The sequence below is a fragment of the Octodon degus genome, unplaced genomic scaffold (assembly GCF_000260255.1).
Source record: "Octodon degus isolate 3935 unplaced genomic scaffold, OctDeg1.0 scaffold00192, whole genome shotgun sequence".
NCBI lineage: Eukaryota > Metazoa > Chordata > Mammalia > Rodentia > Octodontidae > Octodon > Octodon degus.
The window spans coordinates 1,483,657-1,497,274 of NW_004524768.1; the positions used below are offsets into that span (position 1 = coordinate 1,483,657).

Genomic DNA, 13,618 nt, shown 5'->3' on the forward strand with positions numbered 1-13,618 from the left:
GAGAATCTACCCCAAGCCCCATGAAGGGTCAGGACACAAGTGTGGAAAGGACGGACAGACTCCCAGGGGTTTACCATCTGTCCAGTCCAGGGATGGGTCGGCATTACAGTTCTCGGCAGGACCAAGACCCTCTTCCTGTCCTGTTTCCTTTTACAGCAAGAGAACACAGAATCCAAGCAGATGCCCGCCAGTTCTCAGGTCTGGCCAGACATGTGCCATGTGGCATGAACCCTGGGGCCTCTGCCTTGGCCAACTAGAGACCTTCACTTATGACCTGCAGCTGGTCAGAGCCCTCCACAGGGGCTGGAGCACATATGACACCCACAATGCCTGTGCTCCACAGTAGGTAGACACTCTGTACCCAGACATCCCCTAGGAGGTTGGTTCTTCACCCCAGGATGACTCACAGCCCACCCATGCAGAGCCCCATGAGGCTCCCTTCACAGAGAGACCTCCAGGTGAGGCTGGAACACGAGCACTCACCTGGCCCCAGGATGTGGGACATGGGAGGGATGGCACCAGTGTTCCACAGGCTATGTGGGAGCCTGGATGAGGAGCGGCTCTATGCCCACAAGGCCCAGTCCCACCCAGGGGTCCCGACGCTCTGTCCACCTTTCCCATGCAGCCCAGCTACCCATCCATCTTCTCACTGACCTCTGAGCAGGTGTGTCGGTCGTGCTGCTCCTACAGAGCTTCCCGGTCTCTGGGAGACAATACTCCCTCTCCACAAAGCAGAATCTGGACTCCACCTGCCTGTCATGCCACCTGTAGAGCAGGCTGAGCTGGCAACCACAGCCAAAGAGGACCCGGGAAGGTGGTGAGTAGCTGCAACCAGCAGCACGGGCACCAGCCTCGCCTAGTGTGCACCTCCGAGGCAGGACTTGGCCCACTGTGAGTCTCCCTGTTAGTCCTGCGTGGGGCCAGGCACCTGAACCCCTCTCCACACCTCCACCCGCAGCACAGGCAGGCCAGGGTTACAAAGGGGCAAAGGCAGCCCTGACCTCACCATGCTCCTGGCAAGGGTGGAGCCCAGCCAGCCCTGGCAGCACAGAAAGCCTTCGAAGACCGTGGGGGTGCCAGGCAACAGAGGCCAGGGCAGTGCTGGGGATGATTCTGAGGGCGACGAGGGCCAGAGCACCTCTGACAGTGGTGCACATCATCACAGTCACAACCCTACCAACCGCAGCCGCACACACAGAGCCCACACATGTGCCCCACCCAGCCAGGGCAAAGTCAGGCCACCACACCCAAAGGAACACAAGCTGAGGCCAGCTCCCCCACACAACTGTCATCTTTTCACCACCTTCACAACAGCCTCACTCTCCACTGAGCGGCAGACTGCCTTGGACCTTCAGCTCGCTTGCCTAGCTACCTTGCAGAACTCCCCATGGCCCAGATGCAGCTCCGCACACACGTGTTTTATGGGACCTCTCTCGTCCACCCCCACAGCCTCCTCCCTAGCTGCCCCCAGGCCCAGCTGCTCAGCCCCACCTGGTCCTCCTCCACACTGTGTGGGACTTCTTCCCTCACCGCTGTATTCAGCCAGAGGACCTCCTCCCTAGCTGTCAACTCAGGCTAGAATGTGCTCCTGGTGCGAGCACATTTTGCACACAAAGTGGCAAACGGGGCAGTGGAGGGGGGGAAGAGGCACCCTGGGTGGGTGGGGCCCACTTAACAGAAGGATGCAAAGACCACAGAGCTGCAGTCCAACCAGCGGAGCAGAGCGCAGACTACCAGGCCAGCATGCTGGAAGGCGATGGCTGGACACCCCTGGCACTGACATCCATGTACCCTGTGATGCTGGGATCGAGTGAGCCCAGGGCCTCACACAGCAGGCAAATGCTGTACCCCTGAGGTACCCACCCAGCCCCCTCACACAGCTTAATCCACAGTACGCGAAAGGATTCTAGATGCATGCAAGAGTTTAATTCAAACACAGAACAACAGAATTCCTACCAGAAAATCAAGAGGCAGACCATATCATCCAAACACTGGCACCTATGGGCCTTAAGAGAAACAAGAAAGACACACACTAGCAAACAGAGAAATGGGCCGGAGTTCTCAAAGAAGTGGGTGGAGACTCCGGATCTACACTAAACACACACTCCCTACAGATGGGTAAGAATGAGGTGGCTGTCCCATGGAAAGGGGGTCAAAGAAAAGTGCGACAGATGGCTCACAGAAGCATGCTGTCCCTGGAGAACACGAGGCAAAGACCACACTCACCAGCCCCACAGCTGAGGAGGCAGAGACCTCTGGCTACTGCTGAGAGGTGCTGGAAGGGGTTCTCCACCTCTGACCAACTGCTAGGTCTTTCTGGAAGCTCATCTAGCCAGATCTGTCAACACACACACACACACACACACACACACACACACACACACACCCTGTGGCCCCCCGCAGGATCCGCCTTGAAATTTAAGCTGCAGAATGACAGCTTGAGGCTGTGGACGGGTATTTAGGGAAGAACTATTTACACTGACAGCACTGCTGCCTGTGCAGCACTCATCAATTACTACAAACTGCTGGCTCAGAAACAGAGCTACTCTCCTGCACTTCCAGAGGTCGGGCAACACTGCACCAAAGTCTTAGAGGGAGTCAGGAGGTACACGCCCTCCCTCCTAGATACCCGGCTCTCCCAGGAGTGCAGGTGGGAGATGGACATAAGAGACTGATTCGGGAGGACACAGCTCCCACGATGGCTCGGGCTGAACCTCGAGATCTGCTATTTGCAAGCACAGAGATGGAGATCCAGGTGGGTGGAAGCCTCCATCCACAGGCAGGCAACACAGGGATTTCTTTCTGTTGTTTGGCCCTCAGTGGACTAGACGAGGCCCATCCACACTGAAGAGCGAGCGACTTTCTTGAGCCCACAAATCCCAGTGCTCACCCCACTGGGAATGCTTCCTGCCTGACCACAGATCTGGGGGCCTGACTCAGGCAAGTTGGCACGAACACTTGGCAGTCACTGCCCTCACAGTGGTGTCTGTCTCCCCTCCACAGAGCCTGCTCCTTCCCCTCCTGTCTCCTTCTCCTTTCCTCAAGGATACCTGTAACTGCATGCAGGGCCCCATAGAAAATTTAGCACTACCCTCTCATCTCCAGATACTTTATGTAAAAACTATTCCTACAAGGCCACAGTCGACATTCGAGGTTCCTGGGATGACAACCAGGTATCTTTGGGTCATTACTTGGTCTACACAAGGGACAAAAGTCACCCCACACAGCCATTAGGCTGAGTGTCTGGAGTGGGGCCTGCACTGAGATTGTGCCCCTCCCTCTCCAGGAGGACCAAAGAAGATGGATGAATTATCTTGTCTCCTCCACGAACACACCCAGGGCTCTCGTTCAGAGGGCAGCAAGGCCAAGTTTGCTGCTCATGTTATGCTCAAGGCTGCTGCTTCCTGCACACAGAGACGCCTCTGACCTGGCTAGAGGCATGCATCAGCAAGACACTGGGGGGACCAGGGAGATGGCTCAGTGGAATAAGCGCTTCCCTGGCAAGCGCAAGGGCTTGAGTTCGATCCCCCATTCCACCAAAAAAAACCCCCAAAAAACAGCTTTTACACAGCAGGCAACAGTCAGCAACCAGGGGATAGATACTGTGTGTGTGTGTGTGTGTGTGTGTGTGTGTGTGTGTGTGTGTGACACTTGCTCCTCTGAGGTCTTGTGTGTGACACTTGCTCCTCTGCTGAGGCCCTTGTGTGTGACACTTGCTCCTCTGCTGAGGCCCTAGCCCCTGTGTGAGAGGCACCACAGAGAACTCTCTGTTGCCAGGTGATGTGGATAGGGACACACAGGCTGGCACAGGCTGCCGCAGGGCTCCGGGAAGCTGTCACCACGAAACCATGCAGCACACATGTGGGTGAGAATGTGCCAGGCACGTCCCGCAAGCTGCTCAATGAAAGGCTGGTCTCACCAAGCCCACTCGTGTGCACGACTGCACGGCCATATGTCTGCTCTGCAAAGAAAAGCAGGCCTCTGTGTGGTATTGATAGCGTGGGCAGATGTGGTGGTACCTGGGGGTCCCTTTCCAGGGCTCTGGCTGGGTGCCCTACGGCTGTGCAGGCAGCAGCCTCCCTCTGCATCAGGCTGCCAAGCAAGGGCACATAGGGCGGGGGGTAGGAGTGGCTTCTAGGGCAGCCCTTCTGGAATGGGACATGGCGTGGGGTCAGGGAGACCAGGACACACAGGCCGGCTGCTAATCTATGTGCTCAGGATACATGTGGAATACCAAACTCATTGCTTCTTTACCACAGAAAGGAGACTGAGGCCTGGAGAACACAGGACTGGGGTGGGCTTGGCAGGGCAGGGCAGGGCAGGCCTGAAGGAGAAAGGCCCAGAAGCTCTGCAGAAATATGTGACAGGAACCCTCTCTGCTGCCACCTCTGAGGGCCCTCCACAGCCAGCCTAGATTGGAGGGAGCTAGAACCCGAGCACCCTGCTATGCCCCTGACCAGTGCACACAACACACCCAGGAGTAGGCCCTGGGGCGACCTGGATGTCCCTAGAAGCCCCATCCCAAGAGTAAATGCAAGCAGGTGAAGCTCACTGTAGTAATCATTTTTTTGTGGCCAGTGTACAGGCACACCATGAGCCTCCAACACCAGCCAACATACAGGTCCTGGGGGAAGCACTGTGCCTTCCGGGTGCTGACTCTTCCAAGTGGCTGGAGATCTGACACTCAAATCTCATCCCAGCTCTGAGCCTACGCTCTTAGGGCCTGCGCCAGGCATGGTGTCTGGCTGCAGGATGGGGCAGAAAAGCAGGCCAGCCCACACTCAGCTGCTGAAGTGAGGAGCCAGCATGGTGCTTCTGGTCACTATTAATGGGCCCTATGCTTGCAGTCACGGCACAGCACTGGCTCAGGGCTGGCCCCATGCTCAGGAGGATGGATGGTGCTTATTCTGTCACATTAGGGCCACTGGACATCCCAAGGTTGTGCACACGCTTCTTCCAGAAATACCTGCTGGCCTTGTCTGTGTTGTATGCATTAACACGACGCGTGTGGCTGACAACACACAGACCAACATTAAGGACCGAGTCACTTAGGTGTGTTAACCCTGGAGCTTTCAGGTCAGCATGCACAGGATCCTGTGTGCCCATGGGGGAGGGTCTGCCCAGATGACAGCCCCAGAGGGCTTAACGGGTGGACCAGACAGGACCAGAGAGTCCCCCCGGGCCTACCGAATCATGCAGGAGTAGCCACCTCCTGCTTCAATGTCATTTAATTGAATGTACAACCATCCTATTCTCAGCTCTGTTGAGTATTTCAGACACTTGCTAAAAACACACAAGACCTCCTCTGAGCTGTAGGCTAGCAGAGCAGCTCGCATGGAGGACTATGGGATTGGCAGAAAGTAGATGGCTGGAGAAAAGGAAAGAAAACCTAAGTCCAGGAGCACTACCATGACAGCGAAGCCCCAAGTACTATGTCCTCTGCATTCAGCATCTTCTCGTGACCACGCTCATGTTGGAGAGTTGGAACCTAAGAAAAGAAACCTCAGGCAGGCCACAGCCTCGTAACCTATCATTCTTGCTTCCCTGGACAGATGTCCCAGTGACACGTGTCCTCTACCTGGGGCCTCTCACATCTTGGCAGCCCGTGCTGGCTGTGACTCTGAGCTCTGCCCAGCAGCCTGCCTCAGCACCCCAACCCCTCCTGGTAGCTGGGCCTCCCAGCACCACTGGCCCTGCCCTCACATGAGAGACCCTGAGGATACACAGCTCCCTGCAGAGGCCACCCCTCCATTCTTGGCTGAATTTCCAGGATGGCATCATAGACCAGGCCCATGGGGGCAACAAGCAGAACAATGACCGCCTTGTTCCCACTTTGAAGTTCCACCCAACAGCGAACTGTATGGACCACTTCACACGAGCCAAGGTCCCTGAAAAAGTTATTTTTTCTTCTACTTCAACATAAGCTGCAGAAAACATATATATATATGTTTTAGCTCCAAGTATCTCCATCTTATTTTTATTTTATTTTGAAGAGTAACACAGAAGCAAAAACAAATAGAAAAGAAGACATAAACAAGGTAACATACAACAATGCATGTTACAGATTTTCAAAACAGGAATAGCTTATTAACAATGGCTGTTATCTATTTTCATCATCAAATCTGTTGCTCAGATTAGCATATACAGTTATGCAAGATTGGGGAAATAATTGAATACTGGGCTTGCTTTCAAAAAATCTTAGGGTTTTTTTTCCCCCTCATCTTTTTTGTAAGTATCTCAATCTCAGACGGTTTTTATCTGCAGGTGACAGTGTGCCCAGGGCCCAGCAGAGGTGCTAAACAGTGGTGCACTGTGCTTTTCCCTATAATTTACTAGTTCAGCACAGTAAGACATTAACAAGAGAATACAATAGAGCAACTGGAACAATACACTTTGGTAAGCTATGTGAGCATAGTTGGACTCTCTATCTCTCCCCTCCCTTTCTCTCTCCTCTCTCCTCTGTCCTCTCCTCTCTCTCTCAAAATATCTCACTGTTCTGTCCTCAGCCTTCTAGTTGACCACATTAACTGAAACCAGGCACAGAAGGGGGACCTCTGTGTCTGGGATGTGAGAGCCAGAGCCAGAGGAGGCCTCTAAGTGCTGAGGTGGATCAAGAGACTGAGGCACTGTGGATGGGAGCTGGAGGCCTGGGGCTCCCTGCACAGTCAGTGCAGGGAGTTAAATATTCGTGGTAAACAAAAGCCACGTCTGGGACACTCTGTAATGCACACACGCCTGGTTTATGTAATAAGGTTAATGACTCCAGGCCCCTGGAGCTGGCCACCAGGACTTTTGGGGTCTGCATGGTTATACCTCCCCTCAGCTGTTTCCACCAGCAGGCCCTCTAGGAGACAGACCTATGGGACCCCAACCAAACTAGATGTAGACGACTGGCCTCCCCAGCAAGCTTCTCTCCTGCTCCGTCCAGGCAAGTGCACAAGCCAGAAACCCAAGAACCATGGGAGCCCCTGGGCCAGATAGGCTTGCTTCTGGGAGGTGCCAGAAGGTGGAGTTCAGATGCCGAACTCCAGCTTAAGTGTGACAGCCACTGAGTGACTGCAGGTGTGAGCTGAGGACTGCGGGTTCCACCCCTCTCAGGCTAGCAGCCTGCCTTGGGATAGGGATGGGTCAGCACATGCCCTTAGGGCCAGCCATCCCGCTCTGCAGAGCTGGGATCCCACACAGGTATGTGCCACAGCTGACACCTGCGAGCCAGGTGTACCGGTCACAGTAGGAAGAGGGGGTGGCAGCAGGGCTGAAGATGCCCCTACAACTGCGGGGCCCTCCCAGGACTGCTGTGTTTGGTGAGCTCTGCACACTTGTGCTGCTGAGCTCACACCACAGAGCAGTGGGGTCACCTTCCTTTGACCCCCAGGGGAGCGAAGGCAGGCCTTTTTCAAACCCATGGGGAACACCTGACAACACAGTCCCAAGGGAACATGGGGGAAGGTGTCCCCAGGCTGGTGCACTGACCCTAGCCCTTCTCGCCTTGGCTTCCAGCCAAATCAGCCTCACCCCAGCACGACCTCAAAGAGGCCCTGCCCACCCTCTCCTTGCAGTCACAGGCTCAAAGGTCTGAGCTGTGTAATGGCCTCTCCTTGGCTCCCTGGTCCCTGACAGGACCACATACAGGGCCACACAAGGTGGCTGAGAGAAGAGTGGAAGGTTGAGGACAGACCTGTGGATGAGCCCATGCTAAAGGCAGCCCTCACAGTGGGCAAAATTTCCTCACTCACCTAACAGTTAGTGCCAGCAGACATTTCAGCAAGCAGGACTCTGTTTCTTCCCTCTGTCTGATGATAACAGAGTCTGGAACAGGTAGAAAGGGGGCCTTTTAGCGGCACCAACTGCAGCCCAGAATCCCTTCCAATACATGCACACACACTGTGCTGAAAGTAGCCTTGGGCCCCGGCCCAGGCACTGAATGGGGCTCAACTGGCCAGATGGGACCAGATGAAGCACCAGAGCTGAAGGACACTGGCCACCAAGAAAGGGATCATCACCTTGTCCCTCCTCACTGTTCCCCAACACTGGCCCAGTACAGCAGAGTTTTCCAGACTGAGCTCGGGGGTGCAGAGCAAGAGCTGGGGGGATGTTGTGCTCAATAATCACGTCACAATAACAAACACTCCTGTAGCACACACATTCCAGGGCAGCCTCTTCCTTAGAGGTACATACGAAGACAGTGTGTAGGCTAGCATACAGTATTTTCAATAATTTTTCCAGTTTTAAAATGAGTTATGTACTTAAAAAACAAAGTCAGAAGCAGAAGAAACAGGATAGGGGTTAAGAGGAGAGAAAAAAAAAGGGATATCAAAATTTGTAGGCTTTTAGAAATAATCTTAAAGCAGAAGCAAGACTGTTACACGTCACAGTTAAACTCATCAACCTGATTGGCTCTGAAGACACTGGGATCAGGGAGGCCCACTTCTGCGTGTGTCTCAGGATGGCCCGGAGCCCTGCTTACAAGCCCCCATCTGGCTCCAGCCCCTCCTGCCCAGCTCTGCTCCCCACTCCCCATCCCAGCTGCCACGAACGCTGCCGCTCTGCTCCACTAAGCCCTCTGCCACACTGTTCGAGCCTTCAGGCCAGCCAACCACGGAATGAAACCTTTAAAGCCGAGCAAAAATAATCTTCTTTAAGTAGAAGTATTTTATCCCAACAATCAGAAAGCTGGCCTACGTATCATACACTAAAGAGAAACACGAAACAACAAACAGAAAACACCAAGGCTCCCTCCTCGCTTGCCAAGGCCCCTGGCTCCCAGGGCTCCCTCCTCGCTGGCCAAAGCCCCCGGCTCCCAGAGCTCCCTCCTCACTGGCCAAGGTCCCCTGCTCCCAGGGCTCTTGGACCAGAGCACAAGCTCCATTTAAAATGACAGGCCAGTGGAGGAGGGAACTGTTCTGAGTCATTTCTGATGACAGAAACACAAATGAAATCAGGATGACCCTTTTCACCAGGGGCAGGGAAGCTGAGAGGGGCCCGGGGCACCTTTAACCCCTGAAAGGAGGATTTACGGCAGTCCCTTCCCCAGCATTCAGGACGGTTCCTGTGGTCACACGCAGCTAGGGTGCAAATGGGACCTGGGAAATTCACGCACTGAATCTGGCTGCATCGTGACAGTACGAAGAGGGTGGAGACTCCATGCCCCCATTGTGCGTCGGAGTCTGGAGGGACGTATGTGGGAAGTTATTAGGGCTGGATGAGCTCATGAGGGTGCAACCTGCAGGTGGTTGTTGGTGGCTTTGCAGGAAGAGGAAGAGAGCTCGAGCTGCCAGGCCTGCTCTGTCTCACCCTTTGATGCCTGCACCACACGATGATGCAGGAAGAAGGTCCTCCCCAGGTGCCAGCGCCGCGATTACAGACACCCCTGCTCCCCAGTGCTGAGCCACGCACTGCTGCTCCGTACAAATGACCTGATCCATGGCATTCAGTTAATGCTACAGGAAACAGACTAAGATCTGGCCCTGGAGATGTGCTCAAAGGATTCTCCCTGTGTCGCTGCCAGGGAAACAGGAGCCCCAGTGACTGAGCAGAAAGTGACTACGTGGTCTGTCCGTAGGCCCAAACCCAGGCAGCTGTCACAAAGCACAAGGCCTCCTGGAGGGAAATGGAGCTGCAGAAGGCAAGGTGGGCTGTGGACAGCCGGCCACAGTGGGACTGCCACGCCATACATGTCAAGGGCAGGCAGCATGGGGAGCCACGGAGAGCAGGCTCACGCTGGAGTGGGCTGGGGCCGAGAGGCAGCGTGAGTTCTACCTCCACACACTTCTGTGCTATCCAAGTTTTCCCCTTCAGTCGGTACAGACACTATCCATGGTCCCCTGCTTAGTGGCCCTACTCTTCCTTTGGGGAACCTCAACTCCCATTCAAGGTACCACAGACAGACAGACAGACAGACAGACAGACACACACACACACACACACACACACACACACAGACCAACTCACACTGGTCGTACAGCTTCCCTTCCCTGAGTCCAATGTATGCCACACACCACACATGCATGCACACACACATTCACATGTAGACATATATACACACATACACATAGAACCCCCCACATTCATACACACGCATGCACACCCATCTAGACACACATCTATGCACATACCTCTACACAGACATGCGTCCCAAAATGTAGAGATGCCACAGTTACACACACAAACACATGCATGCATGAACACACAGGAATGCCCAGAAACACACAGACACATTCTGTGAACATTCCTTTTCTCTTTCCCAACAGCCTCCGTCTTCTTGCTCACTAACTCTTAGCCTCTGCTCAAAGACTGTCACACAAATAACCTGCAGTAGAAACCAAGGACATAAAAGAAAACCAAATTTTCTGGGCACCCCAGAAAGAGCCCTGGTCCCACAATATTGCAAGGCAGGCCCAGACACATGCATTTTTCACAGGTTCCAGGGCATGCTGCCCAGGACCATGGGCTACTCACAGTTACTGGGAGCAGCACATGGTCATGGGGACAACATGGGGACCTGGGGAGCAGAAGAGCTCACTCAGTGTGTCTATGAGTACCTCTTCCTCCTGCACGGGCCACGCCTCAAAGGTCCTGAGCTCCCAAAACATGAGAAAACAACAGCAGAAACTGAGAAAGCACCTCAGGTCCTCCGATGCCCCTGTCCAGCCTGGCACAGTCCACAGGAACAGGGACTAAGCCCCAGGCAGGAAGGCCCAGACAGGCGTGGCAGGCCTCGTCCTCCTGCTGAACAGGAGTTAAGCTAGCAGGTGAATCCTGGGGCACACCCACTGTGCACAAGGCTGTGACAACTGTGACAGTGCTGATCTTACACAAATGCTATATTCCTAAAAAACACGGCAAAAAATCCCACCAATGCCAGGTGATTCAGCAAAGATTCATGGCATCATGCACATGCCTTCAATGCCCACTCTATACTCCCAGGTGACCAGCCGCACAGCCCGTCCCCCCACCCAGCCACTACAAACCACGTAGCTAACCGAGGCTCAGTTTCTCTCCTCTCCAGGTCCCTCGGACCCAAGCCAACCACAGCCACTCCCAAGAATACACGGGTGTTGTAAACACCCACCGATTGCTTCATAGTGAGACCACACCCCACAGCTGGCTCTTCCCAGCCCAATCTACGCCTCTCTACAGAGCAAAGCCCTCTGGCCAGACCCACAGGATGGAATGCTGGTGTCTCACCATCAGTACATGGACTGCCACTTCCTCTCTTGCAATAACTCTACAAAAGTCTCTTTTCACTAACATTTTCTTTGAACAGTTTACAAACTACCCACCCTCAGATGTCTCCAAATGCACTGCACCCTTAGATGATGACACCAGGCACCCAAGTATCATCTCTGATTTCTGCTTCCCTGAAGTCCATGTTCAGGGTTATGGCTTAAGAGACAACTCAGGGATACACCCGAGAACCCACCTCACACCACTGATGGGGGCACAGCAAGAGAAAGGGGGAGGAGACACAGGAAGAAAACCACACGGCTCAGACACCCGGCACCCTATGTGCTGTGGGAAACTCAGCCCCTCAATATTTAATTCTGTGCCACGGGTGCTTCTGCATGGTAATCCCATTCAGGAGGTGGACGAGTAGAGCGGTCAGGAGGGCCAGCTCAGCAAGATACGTGGCTATGTACATGGTGGCCACACCTTGCCAAAGAAAGGAAACCTCTGTCACTTCTCTCTCCCTCCTTCTCTTTCCCTTTCCCTCTCTCTCACTCTCTCAACTCAGGGCTCCCAGGCATGCCCAGGAGTCTCCATATTAAAATTACCAACTACACAGAAAAAGAAAGGGTTCAGCTCACTGAAGTCAGAAGAATGCAGACTCGAGCACCAGGACTTTCTCCCTGCAAGATGAAAGAAGAAACCAACAAGAAGACTCGATGGGGTGGAGAAGGTACAAACCTCTCACCATCTGAGAGAAGAATTCTGTGGAACACAGTGTCGCCGGGGCATCAGGACACCTGCGAGGGTCAGCCCGAGAGCTGGGCAGGGGATCGGCCAAAGCTCACATGCTGATAACTGCAGCAGATCTGCATGGCACTGGCTCCAACAAACTGGGAAGGCAAGGGTGACCCAGCAGCCTCGATAGCAGTGGTCATGCTGGGAGTGTGCCAGAGTAAGTGCACTCTAAGTGTTCTCTACCTCGGGAAGTAACGTACAGATGGACGTAACAGTGTCCTGGATGCTGTATACCCCTGTGACCAGAGAACCGGAGTCTGGGGGCCAAAGTGTTTCTTTTTTTATGTATTTAGTACAGGGTTTACAGGGTCTCACTACACAGATAGGACTCATAGTGATTCTCCTGTTTTCAGCATCCCAGATGCTGGGATGACAGGCATGCACTACCACACCCAGTCTCAATCTCCTTCTAAGCACGCCCCCAGGGTGGGGCCGGCATGGCACGCTGGGGATTGAACCCCAGTCCCTGCATCTGTCGAAGCAGATGTTTTAATCTGCTGAGCTATCTGGCCAGCCCTCCAAAGTGTTTCTTCATTATCAAAAGAATTAATGGACAGGATCCAGAAAGCTAGGGTGAGTCTTAGCAGTCCTGCTCCAGCAGCTTTCTAAAATCATTAGGTTGGGGGGCCGGGGAGATGGCTCAGTGGAATAAGCGCTTCCCTGGCAAGCGCAAGGGCCTGAGTTCAATCCCTGGTTCCGCAAAAAAAAAAAAATAATAATAATAATAAAATAAAAAAATAAAAGAAAATCATTAGGTTATGAAGGAAAAATTCTAAAACTCTGCCAATTCCCAAATTGCAGAACATGGTTCTAGAAGCCCCTTCCTTACTCAGGACCAACAGTCTGCACAACCAAAACGAAATGCCTGGGAATCGCTCAGCATCCCTATGCTGCCAATCCCTGAAACTTAATTACTCAGTATAGATATGGGGCACCTGTCTAACTTCAGCTCAAAAAGTAGACATGGGGCTACTCTGACTCGGCTACTGAGATCACACTGTCATGTCACCTTGTGACACGGCGACCACCGCTGCTCTCCGTGCAGCTCACAGGACAGCTGTCACACGAGCAAACTCCTCACCCTATGGGACCTGGTCCTTCTCTGCATCTCTGCTTCTGCTCATGGGCTCTTCACAGCCACGCACCCCTTGAAAACTCGGCACAGCCCCGTGTGCACACTCACTAACCCCACACGGTGACCCACCTGGCCCCGAGGAGGCCCAGCTGGGAAGAGGACTCTTGTTCGCAGCATCACTAAGGGCCCCCACTTTAGCAAGACTACAGACAAGACTGGGGAGATCCACCCCTGTGATGTCCTGACCCCAAGCCGCAGTCTCACTATGTAACAGCCCTGTAAGCTGAGGGCAGCTCAGGTGGGGATGGCTGCCTGGGTTTGCCAAGTGTTGGGTTTGAGTCCCAGTACTGCAAACAATAAAGAACCCTTAATAGATGAGTGTGGTGGTGCCTTCCCGGAATCCAACACTCTGGGAGGCTGAGGCAAGAGGACTCAAGTTCTAGCCCAGATGGAGCAATTTGCCAACTGAGACCCTGTCTCAAAATAAAAACAAAAAAGGGCTGGATGTAGCTCAGTGCTAAGGCTGTAGGTTCAAGCCTCAGTATTATGGCAACAGAGAGACAGAGGTAGAGACAGAGA

The 13,618-nt window shown here is 53.7% G+C and overlaps 1 protein-coding gene across 9 annotated transcripts in view; it reads right to left on the minus strand.

The window, feature by feature from the left end:
- Sema4d (semaphorin 4D) overlaps window positions 1-13,618 on the minus strand; it is a 126,292-nt gene that overhangs the window by 84,185 nt on the left and 28,489 nt on the right. The window contains exons 2-3 of one of the 9 annotated variants that reach the window (XM_023704198.1): window positions 10,459-10,580; window positions 7,737-7,809 (exon numbers count right to left, since the gene is read on the minus strand). The exons of 7 other annotated variants lie outside the window; for them this stretch is intronic. The gene's annotated coding sequence lies outside the window, so the exon portion shown is untranslated. The remainder of the gene's footprint in view (window positions 1-7,736; window positions 7,810-10,458; window positions 10,581-13,618) is intronic. One more of the 9 variants, XM_023704200.1, reaches the window with a different exon arrangement.